This window comes from Alexandromys fortis, unplaced genomic scaffold, assembly GCF_014885135.2.
Source record: "Alexandromys fortis isolate MF-2015 unplaced genomic scaffold, M_Fortis_MF-2015_v1.1 scaffold_2_1_26212458, whole genome shotgun sequence".
In the NCBI taxonomy this organism is placed as follows: Eukaryota; Metazoa; Chordata; class Mammalia; order Rodentia; family Cricetidae; genus Alexandromys; species Alexandromys fortis.
Genome location: NW_026067930.1, coordinates 867,533 through 884,415, shown reverse-complemented (window position 1 = coordinate 884,415; position 16,883 = coordinate 867,533). Strand labels below are relative to the sequence as shown.

At 46.6% G+C, this 16,883-nt stretch overlaps 1 pseudogene; it reads left to right on the top strand.

Annotated features, from left to right (window-relative positions):
* Window positions 1-11,183: 11,183 nt before the first annotated feature.
* On the top strand, window positions 11,184-11,688 carry LOC126503334 (ubiquitin-40S ribosomal protein S27a-like; annotated as a pseudogene).
* Window positions 11,689-16,883: the final 5,195 nt, after the last annotated feature.

Sequence of the window (16,883 nt, the reverse complement as noted above, 5' to 3'; positions counted from 1 at the left end):
CCCCAGGTGTTGGCTTTTAAGGTTCCAGCCCTCTCAGGATCTATCAGCTTGAGGGCCTTGCTTACCAGTCCTCCCAGCTACCGTCTTCCAGTTTTCCGCTCCTGCAGTCAGAGCCCCCAGGTCCTCTGTTCAGGAAGATGTGTAGTAGCTGTCCTTGACCCAAACTCCTGGCAGAAGGCTTGTTATCTTCAGAATAGGGTTATTTCTGGGCAGGGCGGTTCAGGCTCTCACACAAAGGGCTGGATCCTCGGGTAGAACTGGAGAGGCCATGCCAGGGTAAGGGCCTGCTTTCTGCCTTCTTTACATATTATGGCAGACAGAGAGAGGCCTGTCGGGGAGGCAGGACACCAAGTGTGTCCCAGTGTGACTAGAGTGGTGTGACGCCTCAGTCTCACAGGAGTTCAGGGGGGATGGCGGTTCCCACCAACCCTTGCTGTCCGGTCCTTTCAGATGATCCTTCTGAGCAGAAGCCTTTTGTCCTTGCCTTGGCCTCCTGGCTTTGTTGTCCTTCCCTGGGCCCTCATACCTTGTCAGGACCCCTTGAGCAGGGGGACCTCCCTGTTTCCTGTGACTCAGATGTTGGCGCAGATAAGCAGGCATGGCTTGGCGAGGTGGGCAGGTGCTGAGGGCCTGCAGGGGTGAGGGTGCTATGCAGGGGTGTCTGAAGAACTCTTGAGCCAGTGACCCTCTTCCCCTTTTGTACTCTGCCCTTGTCCCTGGTCAGCACCCATGCCTGGGGCCCACCCTCTGTCCACTTGAGGCTAGAGACTGGTGGGGCTACCTCCAAGCTCCTTTTTTTGGTTTCCTCAGGTCAGTAATCAAACAGCCTCAGCCCTGAGGTCCCATGTGTATCATCTATGCACACATATCTTGGGTATGCTAGCCCAAGGGTCATAGGTCAGCATGGCCCTTCAGATATGTGTGGTCTGCTAGAGAAAAGGGGGCAGGTGCCCCAGATCCTAGCCAGCCTGAGCCAGAAGTGGGCAGTTTGAGGAAACCACTGCTCTCTGAAGTTCTAATACCTTCCTGTCCTACCACAGAAAGCTGGGCAAGGGTCAGAATAACACAGGTTAGAAAACAAGTCCAGGATGGAGGCAAGGCTGTGTGCCAACTCCCTGGGTATTTATGAGGGACAGGACAGCCCAACATTCAAGTCTCCAAGACTTCCTGTGTCAGAAGGCAAACCCTTAGGTACTGAGCCACCCTACACTCTGTGCCACCACTAGGAATGTCCCCTTGGCCTTTAGAAGTCAGAAAAAGGCCATTTACAGGTAGCTTCTTTTCCCAGGTGTGAGGTAGCCCATGATGCAGGGATGAGTCTTGATGAAATAAGGCTTGCCCTGGGACTGAAAGATGAGCACTCAGGTCTTGACCTCCCTGGGTTCTCAGCCCACTGGGTCCCCAATAGCTGTGGGTTCTGGTGTAACTGCAGATGTGGCAGCCTTTCGTTCTTACCCAACCTGATTTGGGGACACAGAACAATCCTTTAAGGGCCACCACACTTGAATTCAGAGGGATTTCCCCAACTTCTGTGACACTGGAGGACAGCAAGGGAGTGGAATGTCAGCAGTTCAAGAACTAGTCGCTGGGGCAGATCCACCCCATCTTACCTCGAGGGGACCGTGGGCTGCCTTGCCTTTGCTCAAGTGCTCACAGTCTCCAGGGCTCCAAATCTGGTAGTGCCCAGTATTCCTCTCCCTTCATTTTCTTTCCCCTCTACTACTGCTCCCCCCCCCCCCCCCCCCCCCCCCCCCCCCCCCCCCCCCCCCCCCCCCCCCCCCTCCCTCCCTCCCTCCCTCCCTCCCTCCCTCCCTTTTTCCCTTTCTTTTTCTCCCTCCCTCCCTTCCTTCCATCCCTTCCTTCCTTCCGACAAGATTTCAAGTAGCCCAGGCTGGCTTCGAGTTCGCTGTGTAGCTGAGGATACTTCTGCCCTGAGTGCCGGGACTACAGATGATCACTGTCTTGTCAGATTACCCAGACCTGGGAATCGAATTCGGAGCAATGTGGATGTTAGACAAGCCGTCTATGAACTGGGTTACATCCTTAGCCCCTTGTGTATATTTTTCTCTAATTCATATCATTTGTGATTTTTAACTCCAGAAGCAGGACTGGGGTATAGTTCAATGGTAGAGTTCTTGTCTAGAATGTGCAAGACTCTGAGTTTGGCCCCTAGGACTGCAAAACAAAAACATAACTATTTTCTGTATGATAATGGTTGTTGGGGAGAGTATGGGGGATGCTTAATGGGTCTAAAGTTTGCTCTGAAAGATGAAAGAGTCATGGGGGTTGGATGGTGGTGGTGCTTACACAACATTTTGAATGCCTTTTAAGCCACTGACCTATACTTTGAAAGTGGTTAATCCCTAGCTCTTGGGAGGCAGAGGCAGGTAGGTCTCTGTCAGTTCAAGGCCAGCCTGGTCTACACAGTGAGCTCCAGGATACCCAGGGCTTCATAGAGAGACCCTGTCTCAAAAATAAAACAAAAACAAAAAGTGATTAAGATAGTAAAGTTTTTATTTTGTTTTGAGACCGCCTCCTATAGCCGAGTCTGGTTTCCTTGTTCTTTTGTTTGTTGAGATAGGGAGAGTCTCACTGTGTAGACCAGGCTGGCTCTGCTACTGGAGTGCTGGGATCAGAGGTGTGCGTCACCAGACTTTGCAAAAAGAATTATCTTTTGGTACCATCAAATACTTACAGAAGAAAGAACTCCATAGATGGGATTTTCTTCAAAGTAACCTGCCAGCCGGATGTGGGACATGCCTGGTGTAAGATAGGCCTCAGCTGTTAGGACGAAATGGACAAGTTCAAGATCTTACGCTATTTGGCCTAATTTTGTGTATGTTTAAAATACCATGTAATAAAAGCATGTGTTAAGCAGAAAAATACAATAGAGCAAAGCAGTAACTGTTGGTTTAGCGTAAAGGTGTTATTTGTATGATAGTTTATAGATATTTATAATTATTTTATTTCATGTGTGTGGTGCCTGGTGCCTACAGAGGCATGAGTCATCTCTGGCAGCTGCGACAGTCATGATAGAGAAGGATGAGATGAAGAAATGTAAGAGCAAAGTTTCTGTATATTGTTGAATTAATATGAATAGGAATTATACTTAGTTAGGCATGGTGGCACACTGCTTGAACCCCATCTACATAGAGAGTTCCAAGCTAACCAGGAATACTCAGTGACAGCCTGATAAAATGTGTGTATATGGATGTTTAATTTACTCCAGAGAGAAAATTACCAACAAAATAACTTTAAAATGAAGAAGAAAATAACAAAAGAATTAAAATGGGCTTAGTATGGTGGCTCATGCCTTTAATTTCAGCAATTGGGAGCTAAAGGCAGTCAGACATCTGAGTTCAAGACCAGCTTTGTCTACAAAAAGAGTTCCAGGACAGCTGGGGCTACATGGAGGGAAAAAAAAATTGAAGTGGTACAGTTGATCCAGATGTGGCGGCACATTCCTATAATCCCGCCCCTCAGTAGGGCTGAGGCAGCAGGATTGTCATGAGTTGGAGGCCAACCTGAGCTATAGATGAGATCTTCTCTCAACAAATAATCAAAAGGCACAGTTAGAAAAACATCTATTGCTGAGCAGTTGTGGCACACGCCTTTAATCCCAGCATTCAGGAGGCAGAGGCAGGGGATCGCTGTGAGTTCGAGGCCAGCCTGGTCTACAAGAGCTAGTGCCAGGACAGTTTCCAAAGCTACAGAGAAACCCTATCTTAAGGAAGGAAGGAAGGAAGGAAGGAAGGAAGGCAGGCAGGCAGGCAGGCAGGCAGGCAGTAATGGGAGAACAGGAACAAAAGATGTAAGGAACATGACAAGAGGCAGGCCTTTCCCTGCCGGCGGCTGTAGTATGAGTGGACCCTGTGATCCGGCTAGACCTAGTGTGTGCCCTTTCCCCCATGCACTATCTCCAGGATAGGCTGGCACACCATGGGACACACCTCAGCAAGTTTAGATTGGGATTGTATTCCTGGAAAAAACGAGCACAAAAGAACAAATCAGGTTGACCCTGTCTTGAAGTCCACACCCATGCCCTTGGGTGTGTCTTATCCTGTGTGCTTAACCTTTGTGCTTAGGTTTATATCTTAAAATATTAATTAAACCTGATTCTACTTAAAACAGCAGTACAACAAGACAGACGCCCTTCTCCAGAGTGCTGGGGAGAGAATGGAGATGCTTAATGGGTTGCTTTGAAAGATTAAGGAGTCAACCAAGTAGTGCTGGCGCACACCTTTAATACCAGCACTCAGGAGGCAGAGGTAGTCAGATCTTTGTGAGTTCCAGGCCAGCCTGGTCTACAAGAGCAAGTTTCAGGACAGCTAGGGCTGTTACACAGAAAAACCCTGTCTAGAAAAAATAAGAGAAAGATGAAAGAGTCATTGGGGTTGGTGGTGGTTACACAGCCTTCGAAATGGTTGTAAGCCACTGACCTATACTTTGAAAGTGGTTAATTCTCAGCTCTTGAGAGGCAGAGGCAGGTAGGTCTCTGTCAGCTCAAGGCCAGCCTGGTCTACACAGTGAGCTCCAGGATACCCAGGGCTTCATAGAGAGACCCTGTCTCAAAAATAAAACAAAAACGAGGCAGGTGGATCTCCGTGAGTTCGAGACCACCCTGGTTTACAAGAGCTAGTTCCAGGACAGGCTCCAAAACCACAGAGAAACCCTGTCTAAAAAAAACAAAAACCAAAAAAAAAAAAAAAAACCCTCCCCCCCCAAAAAATGAAAAGTGGTTAAGATAGTAAAGTTTTTATTTTGTTTTGAGACCGCCTCCTATAGCTGAGCCTGGTTTCCTTGTTCTTTTGTTTGTTGAGATAGGGAGAATCTCACTGTGTAGACCAGGCTGTCTCTGCTACTGGAGTGCTGGGATCAAAGGTGTGCGTCACCAGACTTTGCAAAAAGAATTATCTTTTGGTACCATCAAATACTTACAGAAGAAAGAACACCATAGATGGGATTGTCTTCAAAGTAGCCCAGCAGCCGGATGTGGAACATGCTTCACCCTTCATCTGGGGACCAACAGGTGGAGACCAGTACAGAAAACCACCACCAATGAAAATGCAAAGTGTGGGCCAGGCAAAGGTGGCGATGCCTTTGATCCCAGGACTCTGGAGGCGGAGGCAGATGGGTATCCCTGAGGTCAAGGCCAGCCTGGTCTACAGGGAGAGTGCCAGGAAAGGCTCCAAAGCTACACAGAGAAACCCCCGTCTCGGAAAAACAAAAAGAAAAAAAAAAACCAACAACAACAACAAAAACCCACAAGTGGAGCTCAGTTCCTACTAATAATCTACATCACCACTCCCACACCTAAGGCTGAGGAGACATTGCAGACGGTTGTGAGCCACCATGTGGTTCAGGGACCTGAACCTGGGTCCTCTGTGAGAGCAGCAAATGCTCTTAATGGCTGAGCTGTCTGTCCAGCCCCATGGGGTCCTTTTTAAAAAGGCAGGTGGTGCTGAATGATGGTGAGAAAACAGGCAGAGCAAGCCATGAGGAGCCAGCCAATGAGCAACGATCCTCCATAGCCTCTGCTTCAGTTCCTGCCTCCAGCTTCTCACCCTGACTTCTCTGGATGATGGACTATAAGCTGGAAGATGAAATAAACCCTCTTCTCCCCAAACTGTTTGTAGTCGCGTTTTATCACATCAGTAGAAATCCAACTAACACATCATACAAGCATGAAGACCTGAGTTCAAATCCCTAGAACCCGTGTAAATCTGGATGTGATAGGCTGCATCTGTAGCCCACCATGTCTGTGATGAGGTAAGAGGTGGAGACAGGTGAGTCTCTATATCAGATGTCTGCAACTCTAGTCTGGGCGATCCAATACTGCCTTCCGGCCTTCATGGGCACCAGTCAGCAGTCACACGTGTGTAGTCATACATGGTACAGTTCAGTACTCACACAGAAAAATAAAAACATCTTTTAAAAAGGCCAGGTATGGTGATGCCCACCTTTAATGCTGTCCCTCAGAAGGCAGATCTCTGATTTCAATGCCAGCCTGATCTACATATCAAGTTCCAGGCCAACCAGGGCTATGTAGAGTCCCTGTCTCAAAAACACAAAAGCAAGCCAGGCGGTGGTAGCTCATGCCTTTATTCCCAGCACTTGGAAGGCAGAGACAGATGGATCTCTGTGATTTTTAAGGCCAGTATGGTCTACAAAGAGAGTTCCAGGACAGCCAGGGCTGTAACACAAAAACAGCAAGCCAGACAGTGTTGGTTCACACCTTTACTCCCAGTACTTGGGAGGCAGAAACTGGCAGATCTTTGTGAGTTCAAGGCCAGCCTGGTCTACAGAGCTAGTTCTGGAGCAGCCAAGGCTACACAGAGAAACCCTGTCTCAAAAACAAAACAAAAAAACAAGAAATCGAGCTGGAGAGATGTCTCAGAAGAGCACTGGTTGCTCTTTCAAAGGACCTGAGTTCAATTCCCAGCAATCACGTGGTGACTCACAACCATCTGTAATGAGATCTGGTGCCCTCTTCTGGCGCGCAGGTATACATGCAGGAGGAACACAGTATACATAATAAATAAATACACTGAATGTAAAAAGAAAATTGGGCAGGAGGGCTGGAGAGGTGGCTCAGAGGTTAAGAGTGCTGACTGCTCTTCCAGAGGTCCTGAGTTCAATTCCCAGCAACCACATGGTGGCTCACGGCCATCTATAATGAGATCTGGTGCCCTCTTCTGGCATGTAAACATACATGGAAGGAATGTTGTATATATAATAAATAAATAAATCTTTAAAAGAAAAAAAAAGAAAATTGGGCAGGAGAGATGATTTGGTGTTGAAAGACTTTGAGACACCTTAGCACTACTGCACCCCCCCCCCCTTCCTGGGAACCAGGACCCTAGTAACCAGCCACGCGTGCACGGGAGCTTTGAGTACTTTCCATCCCCATTGTAGTCTTTCTTCAATAGACCCGGACCCTGGAACTGGGGTGAGACGACCTGCAGGTGTTCCTCCTTGTAATCGCCATAACATTGATCAAGTAGAGTTAGCTGACCATTGTATGAATTAGTCAAAACAGTTGACAAATGATTTTTGGACTTTCCCTTTGATTCTGTACTACCCCCTCCCTGATTTTGTGTTTTTTTTTTCTTTAAAAGAGCTTGTAATGGACAAAGCAGGCGTCCTTCTCCTCTCGAGGCTGAGGGACCTCTGCCGTGGCAGAATAAAAATTCCTCTTGCTATTGCATCAACCGTGCTGTGAGTGTCTCTTGGGGCGACCTCCTCCTTGGTGGGGCTTTAGGGCCCAACAGTGTTTAAGAGCACTGGCTGCTCTTCCAGAGGACCTGGGTTCAATTCCCAACACCCACACAACAGCTCAGAATTGTCTGTAACTCCAGTTCCAAAGGATCCAATATCCTCACACATATATGCAAGCCAAAAACAAACAAACAAAAAAACCCACATGAAATAAAAATAAAACAAAATTAAATTATGTGTGTGTCCTCGTGCTGGAGAGATGGCTCAGTAGATAAAGAAACTCCTCACCAAGGACTTAAGTTCAGTCCCTGGGACCCACAAGGTTAGGAGAGAATGAATCTCACAGATTGCCCTCTGACTTCCCCATGTTCCCCCATGACACTTACTCCCCCATACAAAATAAGTTAAGATGCAATTTCAAAAAAAAGTAAAGAAAATTACAGCTGGGCATAGTGGTCCACACTTTTAACCCCAGTACGTGGGAGGCAGAGGTAGTGTTTGTCTTTAACAAATTCTTTTTTTATTTTTATGGGAATCTGGAGGGGTGTCTCAGCAGTCAATCATAGGGTCGTAGTCCTGGTGAGGGGAGAGAGTGGCTATGGGAAGAGGTGAAAGGCTAGGAAGTGGCTGTCATAAGAGGTGGAAGGGTAGACTATAATGTCACTCGGAGATGGGGAGAGCTTCCTGGGATGAGAAAGGCACTGATGTTGACGGGAGCAGTTGCTATTTCTGAGACAATGACATTCAAAGCTTTTAATGGCCCGTCACCTAGAAGATTCCAATTGTATCAGGTTAAGTAAGCAAGAGGTAAAAAGAAGAATAAATTATGCCAGTGAGTGGACCAGGAGAGGGAGTTACCAAAAGAGTAAAGAGATAAGATCCCTGGCCTTTGTCAGAGTCAGGGAGAGGTCACTACAGAGCTGGGCACAGAACTAGGAAATGGTAAAATGCAAAATGGATTGTTGTTGTTGTTTTTTCTTTCCTTCTTTGTTATTTTGAGACAAGTTCTCATATAGCTCATGCTGGCCCCAAGTTAATTTTGTACCCCAGTGAGCCTTGAATTTCTGATTCTCCTGCTTAGCCTCTCAAGTGCTGGAATTACAGGTGTATCCCATCATGCCTGGCTCATAACAGTTAAAAATGAAAGCATTCTGTGATTTAAGGAAGACAGATACGAAGTCTGATAAGGATGATTGTAAAGATGAGGGAAAAGCTAAGCCAGGAGAGGTGCAATGTTGGGGTAAGTTGTTAAAGTCGGTGCTGCGATACAAGGTAAGTGATGGGCTCCGACCAGGAACATTCTTAATGTTCCTGAAGGCGCAGGTCTAGAATATCCTGAACTAGATTGGGTCTTAAGAGAATGTCATGGGAATAAGAGAGAGCTTGTAAAATTTTATCATAGAACTAGAAAAATGAGAGAAAGAATCTAGACTACCAACTGGGTGGTGGTGGGTGGTGCCTGTCTTTAATTCCAGCACTCTTGGAGGCAGAGGCAGGTGGATCTCTGTGAGTTCAAGGCCAACCTGGTCTACAGAGCTAGTTCTAGGATAAGCTCTAAAGCTATGCAGAGAAACCCTGTCTTGGAAAAATAAAATAAAATAAAAAAGAATTTGGCCAGTAGTGGTGGCGCATGCCAGTAGGATTTGTTGAAGGAGGCAGAGGCAGGAGGATCACGATTTGGAGGCCAGCCTGGGCACATTTTTCTCCTGAGTAAATTGGGAGCATGGGAACCCTGGAGGAGGATTGAAGGGGGAAGGGGAGAGGCAGGGAGGAGAGCAGAGAAAAATGTAGAGCTCAATAAATATCAATAAAAATGTATTTAAAAAGAATTTGGAGGGCTTTTGTCCCCAGATTGATTGCCTGATGAAAATTGTTAAGGACCACCCATTGGGAAGCTCCAGGAGCAGCAGCTGTTCTTGGGTTTTGGGTAGCCATCCCTCTGGGGTAGCTGTGAAGGCCTGATCTACAGTCTGTGGAGTTTCCTGAGGGGTGTACTGTGGACGAGGGAGTGAGTGTGAGGCTGGGAACTAAGGCAGCAGAGTGGGCGTGAGACTGCCTGTTCTGCTGATCTGCTCAGTTGCTCCACTGAGAAGCGTCAGAATGGTCTTTCGGTGGCCTTGCAGTGTGTAATAACTACCTGGGTGGAAAGCCAGATGGCTCCTAGTGGGGTCAGAACCTCGGAGCCATATTTAATAGGGTGTTGGGGCAGTGAGGAGACCCCTCTCTCTCCAGAGGGCTGCATGGACACAGAAGCCACGGGCTGAAGCATAGTCTCCTCTCTGCCCCTCTCTGGAGAACCCTAGTGAGAGCAATAACTTCTTCTCTGGGAGCTGACGTAGGATTACTTACATGGGACCCAAATTCTACCAACTTTGTGCAAGTCCCAGTAGCATTCACTGACTTTTGTGAACCATTGCTATTGGGAAGGAAGGAGCCTCAGAAAGAGGCCACCTCACAGGGTTTACTATTACTGTAGGTAAGGTTGAGTCTTCCCACACAGAAAAGCTGTAGAAACCCCAGGGTTAGGATCTGGCAATAAAGGATTTCAGTTTGGTGAGGATTAGAGCAAACTCGTTTGGTTGTTGTTTGTTTTGATTTCTTATTTTTGTTCTTTTTTTTTTCTTTTTCGAGACAGGGTTTTACTGTGTACAAGTCCTGGAACTCACTCTGTAGACCAGACTGGTGTTGAACCAACCAGGCTGGCCTCAAACGCAGAGGTTCACCTGCTTCTGCCTCTTGAACGCTGGGATTAAAGGTGTGCACCACCACTGCCTGGCAGCAAACTCAGGTTTGTAAAAGAAGGAGGTAGAGACTGGTGGTTCTCTGTGAGTTTGAGGCCAACCTGGTCTACAGAGTGAGTTCCAGGAAAAGCCCCAAAGCTACACAGAGATACCCTGTCTCAAAAAACAAAACAAGGGCCGGGGGATGGTGGCGCACGCCTTTAATCCCAGTACTCTGGAGGCAGAGGCAGGCGGATCTCTGTGAGTTCGAGACCAGCCTGGTCTACAGAGCTAGTTCCAGGACAGGCTCCAAAGCCACAGAGAAACCCTGTCTCGAAAAATCTAAAAAAAAAAAAAAAAAAAAACCCACCTGCTCTCTAAGGTACAATGGAAGTCCATCACGTTGAGACCCTGGAGGGCCTGTGTGTAAGCCATCAGACTCTGGCCCATGGTTAATTTGGAGGCCTCTCCATCCAAGAAAGCTACAGATGTCAGTGCCTTAAAGAGGGAGTGAGCGACCTGCGCCACCAGATCTACGGACAGACAAGAAGATGACCTGCATTGGAAGAGCTCCAGCATTTGAGATAAAGCGGTGTTCCCTTTGCGCATGTGCATATATAAAGGCTTAGTGAGGTCAGGGAGGGTGAATGCATGGTAAGACAGACAGACCCACGTGAATGCATGGAAAGACAGACAGACCCACGTGCCTCTGCATCATCAGCTCCTCCCCTGATCCACTCACGGCCTCCACAAGTGTTTAGTTGTTATTCCAAGTTAGGAAACCAGGGTGCTTAAAATCCTGCCATGCTTGAGAAGTTCCTAAGTTACTTTGTGACTTAGAGATCTGCAGTTAGTGACAATGAAAACCTTGAGGTAACTGTGGTTGCTATAAATTCCGGAAGTGAATATTTTGTAGGAAGATCTGGCCCTTTGAAGGAAAAACTTTATATTCACAGAAAGCCAGTTTTTGAAGGGGTAGTGTTAAGTTGGAGTGTAGCCCCCAGACCCTGGCCTGGGAGTTGCATTGCTCTGGACTCCCAGCATGCCAGGGGTCAGGACCATGCCCACAGGGTATTTAAGTGGCCTCCTAGAGGAGAAACGTGCGGTTTTCGGGTCTGCATGGGCTCCATTTGATTTGATTCGACCTAATTGGATTTCTTGCGCCAGCAGAGCTGCTGTTTTCCTTATCAGGTAGGATAGTGCTTTAAGATTTATTTATTAGCTTTCCGATCCGCCATCTGTGGTGGCAGCGCCGCCAGGATGCAGATTTTCGTGAAGACCCTTACGGGGAAAACCATCACGCTAGAGGTTGAACCCTTGGACACTATAGAAAATGTCAAGGCCAAGATCCAGGATAAGGAAGGAATTCCTCCTGATCAGCAGAGGCTGATCTTCGCTGGCAAGCAGCTGGAAGATGGCCGTACTTTGACTACAACATCCAAAAGGAGTCCACCCTTCATTTGGTGTTGAGACTTTGTGGTGGTGCTAAGAAAAGGAAGAAGAAGTCTTACACCACCCCCAAGAAGAACAAGCATAAGAGGAAGAAGGTGAAGCTGGCTGTACTGAAGTACTATAAGGTGGATGAAAATGGCAAAATTAGCCGTCTTCGTCGGGAGTGTCCTTCTGATGAATGTGGTGCTGGAGTTTTCGTGGCCAGCCACTTTGACAGACATTATTGTGGCAAGTGCTGTCTGACTTACTGCTTCAGCAAGCCGGAAGACAAGTAGTTGTGTATGAATAAATAAAAAGACAGGAAAAAGAAGATTTATTTATTAGCTGGGCAGTGGTTTGAGCTCAACCAGGTCTACATGTTTTGGATATCTGTGCATTGTGTTAAAATGTGTTGTGATTGGTCATGAGGCAAAACATAGATTCATATAAATGGGTTAATTTAAGTTAGAAGAGCTAGTGGAACAAGTCTAAGCTAGCTGAACTTTCATAATTAATAAGAAGTCTCTATGTTGTTATTTTGGAGCTGACTAGTGAGACTCATTACATCTACATAGCAAGGTTCTGTTAAAAAAAAAAAAGGAAAGGAAAGGAAGAAAGAAAGAGAAAACAGCCAACAATGGCAGAGAACTTTAATCCCAGCACTTGGGAAACAGAGGCCAATCTGGTTTTCATCCAGGGTTAAACAGTGAAATGCTTGTCTCAAAAAGGGGGTGGGGATGGAAACGAGGCTAGAGAGATGGCTTTAACTGGCTCTGAAGTAGTTTAGACATGTTAGTTTGCCCTGGCTAGCATGGGAATGAGACAGTCACACCAGACCTTAAAAGAATAAAACAAAGCAAAACAAAACAAAAATCCAGAAAAACAGTGGTGGCCCACACTTTTAATCCCAGCACTCAGGAGGCAGAGGCAGGCGATCTCTGTGAGTTCAAGGCCAGCCTGGTCTACAGAGTGAGTTCCAGGACAGCCAGAGCTACACAGAGAAACCCTGTTTTGAAAAACAAAACAAGAATGTAACTTTGGATTGTTGTAACATCTAGGGAGAAGGGGACTGTAGAAGAACTCACAGCCTCAGGGTCTTATCAGTACTACAGGTAGAAGGACCTGCAGCTTTACTGGGCTCCTTATGGTCCAGGAATAGTCAGGGACATTGGGGCTTTTTCAGGTTCAACCTGTTTGTGGCCCTCAGAAATGAGCTGGCCTTTCCTTGCATGAGAGAAAGGACATTATGGATTCCAAGGGATTTCCACTTTGGTGGCTGGACTTGGCTCCAGAAGAGGGTCAGTCGCTTTGGGTTCTCTCAGCAGAAATATCAGCCACCCCCAAAAGGCTGAGTTAGTGCCCGCCCACTGAACTGGGGTGGCCACGAGATGGCGCTCTAGAATTTCCTGCGGAAACAGGTAATTAGTGTGGCCCTATAGGGAATCTGTCATCTCTTTGCTTCTCCAATTTGTCTTTTCTGACTTTCAGGGTCTCTGCTTAGTCATTAAAGACCTCGAAATTGCCGGGCAGTGGTGGCACACGCCTTTAATCCCAGCACTCAAGAGGCAGAGGCAGGTCAGCCTGATCTACAAGACAAGTTCCAAGAAGGTCAGGGCTACATACACAGAAAAACCCTGCCTTGAAAGCTGTGTTTAAAAAGTATGGAAGGGATTCTAGAGTTCCTGATCTAGTCATCTGTTTGTTTGCCTGAGACAGGGTCTCACCATGTAACTCTGGCTGGCCTGGAACTCACAGACATCCACCTGCTTCTGCCTTTTGAGAGTTGGGATTGAAGATTTGCACCACTACACCTGGCCTGGTCTAGCTTTTTGTTTATTAGTTTGGTTTGATTTGATTTTTTAAAAAGACTTATTAATTTTTAATATTTATGTATGAATGCTTTGTCTTCGTGTGTGTGTGTGTGTGTGTGTGTGTGTGTGTGCTGTGTGCGTGCCTGGTGCACACAGAAGCCAGAAGGGGAGTGACAGACATCCTGAAACCAGAGTCACTAAGCCACCGTGCAGGCTTAGTGGTAGGAAGCCATCCTGGGGAAGCAGAGGAAGTTGTATTTCTTTTACTCAACTAAGATGGGTGTTGTGGTTTCTTGGGATGGGGAAGGGTTCTCCCTTTAAAAATTTGGGGGGGGAGACAGGGTTATTTTTTGCGTGTGTCCTTAACCCTCCTGGAACTTGCTCTGTAGCTCAGGCTGGCCTCAAACTCAGAGATCTGCCAGCCTCAACCTCCCAAGTGCTGGGATTAAAAGTTTGCAACACCACTGCCTAGCCAAGATATTTTTATTTTATTTACTTACTTACCTTGTGTGTGTGAAGGTGTGCATGTGTGTGCACGCACATGATATGGTGCATACATCACACGTGCAATCAAGAGACTTCCAGGAGTCTGTCCTCTCTCCTACCACATGGGTCCCAGGAATTGAACTCAGGTCATTAGGATTGGTGGCAAGTGTCTTTGCCCTTTGAGCCATCTTGCCAGCTCCTTGGGAGAGATTTTCTTTGGTGCAACTAGAAAGCAGCAGCCTAACCCACTGGGGCTAGAAGGGCACTCTGGGGTTTCGGGGTCCCCACAGTCCCCCAGAGCATCGTGTTGTTCGTCTAGAACAGCCTAGTGTTACTGTGTGGAGGATCCACTCCTCCCTGATAATTAGCAGCTGATAAAGCCAGGTGCTGAGGCTGTGGGAGCCCAGTGGAGACGTGACCTTCTGAGCTTCCTGAAGGTTAAGATTGTTCTCTGGCCAGAGGCTTCCTGATAAAGAACAGGACAGATCGTTGTGTCTTCCCTAAGCACTGTGTGAACCTATCTGTGGTGACCCAATGGTCTCTCTGGCTGCTGCCCATTCTCAGCCTGGGAGGTGATTTTTCACAGTGGCGCCACTGTTCACTCTTTTTTTTTTTTTTTTAAAGGATTTCATTTGTTTGTTTATTAGTTTTTAAATTGCATGGTTCTTTAAAATTAACTTTTACATTTTTATTTTATGTGCATTGGTGTTTTGCCATGAATGTCAGGTCCCCTGGGACCGCAGTTACAACTTCATTCCCAAACTAACCTGTGACCCAAGGCAGCCTGACTCACAGCAGTGACACCTTCCTCCCCAGCTCCCTGTCTTGACAATATAGACTCTGTTACATCCCAGGACTCCTGTGGCGGCTACTGAAAGTGTAGCATATGCTGTATTCTAGGATAGGAATCTTTTTTTTATTTGTATTTTTTTAATTGATATTTATTGAGCTCTATATTTTTCTCTGCTCCCCTCCCTGCCTCTCCACTCCCCTTCAATCCTCCCCTAAGGTCCCCATGCTCCCAATTTACTCAGGAGATCTTGTCTTTTTATACTTTCTACTTCCCATGTAGATTAGATCTATGTAAGTCTCTCTTAGTGTCCCTATTGTTGTCTAAGTTCTCTGGGATTGTGGTTTGTAGGCTGGCTTTCTTTTTTGTTGTTGTTGTTGGTTTTTTTTTTTTTTCAAGACAGGGTTTCTCTGTGGTTTTGGAGCCTGTCCTGGAACTAGCTCTTGTAGACCAGGCTGGTCTCGAACTCACAGAGATCTGCCTGCCTCTGCCTCCTGAGTGCTGGGATTAAAAGTGTGGGCCACCACTGTTTTTCTGGATTTTTGTTTTGTTTTGCTTTGTTTTATTCTTTTAAGGTCTGGTGTGACTGTCTCATTCCCATGCTAGCCAGGGCAAACTAACATGTCTAAACTACTTCAGAGCCAGTTAAGGCCATCTCTCTAGCCCTCGTTTCCATCCCCACCCCCTTTTTGAGACAAGCATTTCACTGTTTAACCCTGGATGAAAACCAGATTGGCCTCTGTTTCCCAAGTGCTGGGATTAAAGTTCTCTGCCATTGTTGGCTGTTTTCTCTTTCTTTCTTCCTTTCCTTTCCTTTTTTTTTTTTTTTAACAGAACCTTGCTATGTAGATGTAATGAGTCTCACTAGTCAGCTCCAAAATAACAGAGAAACCCTGTCACAAAACCACCCTCCCCCACCAAAAAAAAAAAAATGAAAGGCAAGACTGGTTTTGGGCAGATGATGTCTTGATCCAGTTCATTTTTTTTCTGAAGATTAAAGAATTAAAAGGAAGGAAAAGAGGGGTGTGATGGCAAATGCTTTTAGTCCCAGTATTTAGGAGGCAGAGACAGGTGGATCCCCATGAGTTCAAGGCCAGCCTGGTCTAGAAAGCAAATTCCAGGACAGCCAGGACTACACAGAGAAACCCTGTCTCGAAAAAAAACTAAAATAAATGAATGGATGGAGGGGAAATCTCAAGCATGAGAGGCAGCATTGGAGAGATCATGAACGCAGCAAACAGGAATGGTCCCCAGTCAGCATCAGAAGAAAAGTTTTGTTAGAGGTGAGGAAAGCACACCGAGAGACCCAGAGAGAAAGACCCTCCACAAAGCAGAGGGTACAGAGAGAGCCACAGCCCAATTTTTTCTTGAGGGCTGGGTTTTTTTGGTTTTTGTTGTTGTTTTTGCTGTTTGTTTGTTTGTTTTAAAAAAAAACAAACCTTAGAGAGGCAGGCAGAGCTCTGTGAGTTCGAGGCCAGCCTGGTCTACAAGTGCTAGTTCCAGGACTGACTCCAAAGAAACAGAGAAACCTTGTCTCAAAAACAAAAACAAGGACTGGAAAGATGGCTCAGCGGTTAAGAGCACTGACTGTTCTTCCAGAGGTCCTGACTTCAATTCCCAGCAACCACATGGTGACTCACAACCATCTATAATGAGATCTGATGTCAACACTGTATACATAACAAATAAGTAAATTAAAAAAAAAGAAACAACAGTCTATCTCTTCCCATTTATAAAAAAACAAAAACACTTTGAAAGGTCTTCCTCCCCTAATTTGCGGTTGATCAGTTTGAATTCAAATGACTGTTTGGCTCACAAAGGTTATGTAAGCAGCATCGCCTAAGCTGACTTGCTAAGCCAGTCAGTCCATCAGCTTCAGGCCCTACAAGCAGGAGAAAAGGGCTTTGTTTTAAGCTAGCAAAATTATGTCTGGATCAGGAGAGGGAAGAAGAAGCCATTCATTTTGGAAGTTTGCCACCTTTATGACCAGCTCTGTAATTATTTATTACTTATTACTTAGGTAAACCCCAATCCAGCAGCCTATCAGGGGGTCTGTTAAGCTCCTAGCCCCTCACACAGACAGTGGCTCCAAACAGGTGAACTGGAGGATGGGCAGTTCAGAAGGTCAGGACTCTATCCTCAAAGTCGAGTAAAATGGAGCCTGTTGGGGCAGCATGGTCCCGAAAGCCACAGCTTGCTTGGCTTGCTATGGACTGCCTTGGAGCAGGGCACACCCTGACCACTACAGACCTCATCCCATGGAGAGATCAAGGGGGCTAATCAGATCCCAAAGTTATCCATTAGAAGGCTTTTCCAGGGAGCTGGTGGGAGGGCTCGGTGAGTAAAAATATCTGCTACTGAAGCCCGGCCACCTGAGTTGGATCCCGGGAATCCACATGAAGGTGTAAGGAGAGTAGGGACTCCACA